The sequence below is a fragment of the Octodon degus genome, unplaced genomic scaffold (assembly GCF_000260255.1).
Source record: "Octodon degus isolate 3935 unplaced genomic scaffold, OctDeg1.0 scaffold00140, whole genome shotgun sequence".
NCBI lineage: Eukaryota > Metazoa > Chordata > Mammalia > Rodentia > Octodontidae > Octodon > Octodon degus.
This window is the reverse complement of record NW_004524716.1, coordinates 1,195,329-1,198,476: the sequence shown is the minus strand read 5'-3', so window position 1 is coordinate 1,198,476 and position 3,148 is coordinate 1,195,329.

Here is a 3,148-nt window from a genome sequence, read left to right as displayed (position 1 = left end):
GCTTTCTTATGTAAATCAGTGAACAAGTACAACTTGAAATAAAAATGCAAAGCTATTTACACTAGCACTCAAAACATGAAATACTTCACTGTAATTCTAACATAGTGGGCATAAGATCTGTAAGAAGCAAAACACGAAAGAAGAAGTCAAAGAAAAAGTAAATAAATGAAGCAGTATTTCATGTTCATGGGTAGGAAGCTCAATATTGTCAGATATCTATTTGTCCCAGTTTGGTGGATAGCTTTAGTTTAATCCCATTCAAAATCCCAGCAAGTTATCTTATAGATAGTCTAAAGTTTACATGGGGAGGCAAAAGATCTAGAATATTCAATGTAATACCGAAGAACAAAATTTGAGGACTGATTTCCCCATGTTCAAGACAGAAAGAATAGGAAAACAGATCAATGAAGTAGGAGAGGGGCCCACAAGGAGATCCCTATTCACTTAATTATCTCATCCTTGAAAAAGAATAAAAGCAGTTTCATGGAGAAAGCACGATCTTTTCATCATTTCAGCAAATGGTCGAGCTTGACGCTACATGCAACAAAATAAATCTGCGTGTATTACACCTTCCCCAAAATTAATTTAAACAGATCCAAGACCTGAAATACAAAACTAAGCTGGGGATGGGGTCTCAGGGGTGTAATCTTGGCACTCGGGGGTCTGAGGCGGCGGATTTTAAACTTAAGGCCAGACTGGGCTATTTAATGAGTTCAAGATGGGTTAAGATTACACAGAGAGACCATGACCTTTAAAAATAAAAGAACGAAAAGGAGGAAAAAAACTCACAAAATTATAAAATTTCTAGTAGTATATATAGGTGAAAGTATAGATGACATTGAGCTTGGAAATAACTTTCTATATTTTTTAAATTATTTTTTCCCATAATTTTACTGACAGACAAATAGCAATGAGACAGTTTCAAATCAAATTGGTAGGACAGTTTCAATAATTAACACATTGCATACTGTCTTCCTAGTGGTTATTTGCTGTACAAGATACAGACATGATATCCTAGTTACAAACACCATTGGAACAAATCCCTCTATTCATTAAGAGAATGTAACTATATATCTATCCTAACCATTTTGAATACACAGATACAAAATGGACATTCCTGTGTATCCCCTTCTTTGTTTAGTTCCGTCATTTGAATATTATAGGTGTGTGAGCTCAGCAAAATATTCTAAAAGAGTCCAGTAATGATAACTTTTTAGACACAACCTCAAAGGCGAGACCCACAGAAGAAGGCAGTGGTAAGCTAGGCTCTCTTCAAATAAAATTTTTGGCTCTGAAACAGTCAGTAAAGAGAACAAGAAGACAAACTGTGGACTGGGAGAAAGTTTGCAGAAGAAGTAAAGATAAAAGATTATTATCTAAAGTATAAAAGAACATTTCAAATTCAGTAATAAGGACACTAAATGAGCCATAGACTGTAACAGACATGCAGATTTACAGATGGCAAATAAGCTTATTAAAAGACATTATCTCACAAGAGAACTGCAAATTAGGACCAAAGAACGCGATATCGCTCTCCACACCTATTCGAATGGCCAATATTCCACATGAATTGATGGCCAGGGTGTGCAAAAAGAGGAACTCTCAAATGCGTCTGGTAGAAGCACAAGATGACACAGAAATGTCTGAAGACAGTTTGGTGGTCTCTTACAAAACTATATGCGTTTTCTTCCATAAAATCTAGAAGTTGTATTCTCTGGTATTTACCCCCCAAAATTGAAGACTTATGTTCATATAACATCCTGCGCATAGATGTTTACAGCAACTTCATCCATAATGGCCCAGTCTGGACAGCATCCGGGTTGTCTTTTAGTAGGTGAATGGATAAATGAGGAATGGGCACATAAGGCAACATCATGCAGCACTAAATAAACGAGCTATCGGAGGAGTCCTGCATAGAGGAGCAGTGAGTGCCAGCACCCCAGTTTCTCCAGGACCAAGTGTCTAAAATCTGGATATCATTAGCTTGGAGGGAAACCACAGTGAGTGGAGGCTATGGGGGAACCAGGAGGGAAGAAAAGAGGATAAGTGAGTGACACAGAAGCAACGGATCACCTTGTGGAGGAGACGGGCAGCACCACTGACTGGGCGGGCCAGCCGCCAGCTGGAAGGCAAAGGGAAACTAATGTTTCTGCTTCTGGGGAACCAGAGGACTGCGTCAGGACTGAAGGAATCATTTGACGTTGGAACCGGCAAGGAAAACACAGGGTGTGCTTCTGGAGTGGACTCCCACAGTCCACAGCTGGTGAGTGCCTGTGGTATGACTCCCCACGGCCACAGTCATGGGGCAGGAGGGAGGGGCTGAGAGGTGGAACCTGGGTCCCTGATGGGTCTCACACTGCCAAGTTCCTGAAGTAGATGAGGGAAGGACAGTCATGGGTGACTGCTGACAGCGGAATAGCAGGCAGCGGGAGTCCCCCTGCAAAGCAGATAGTGTTCTGCCTCTTTAAGGCAGCGAATACATTCTTTTTAGCAGCACATGTTACTTTTCCCAAGTAGAGCACATGCTGGTCTACAAAGCCTACTTGAGTAAATATAGAAGAATAGAACAGAAATGATTCCATATATTCTCTCAGACCACTGTGCAATGAAAATGAAAATCCACAACAGATGGAATTTTGGAAAAAGCAAAAAGTCCTGGAAAATTAACAGTATAAATGGGTCACAGAAGAAATCAAAGAAGAAATTTCAAATTTCTGGAAGTTAATTACAATGGCACTACAACTCACCAAAAACCTCCGGAGTACTATGAAAGTAGCTCTAAGAGGAAAATTTATCACAATTAAAGCTCACATTAGGCAAACAGAGCAAGCTCAAATAAGCAACTTTATAAGAAATATTAAGATACTTGAGAAACAACAATAAACTAGCCTCAAACCAAAATTAAGCAGAGAAATTATGAAGATGAGAGTGGAAATCAATGAAACCAAGACTTAAAAAGTAGTTTTTAAAAAAGTCAACAAATTGAAGACCTAGTTCTTTGAAAAAGTTTTAAAAACAATTAATCCCCTAGCTACTCTTACAAAGAGAAAGCCAGAAAAAAAAAAACAAACTCAAAAAACAAACCTCACTTCATTGCAATTAGAAATAAAAAAGTCACAACAGATACTGTGAAAATCCAGAAGATAGA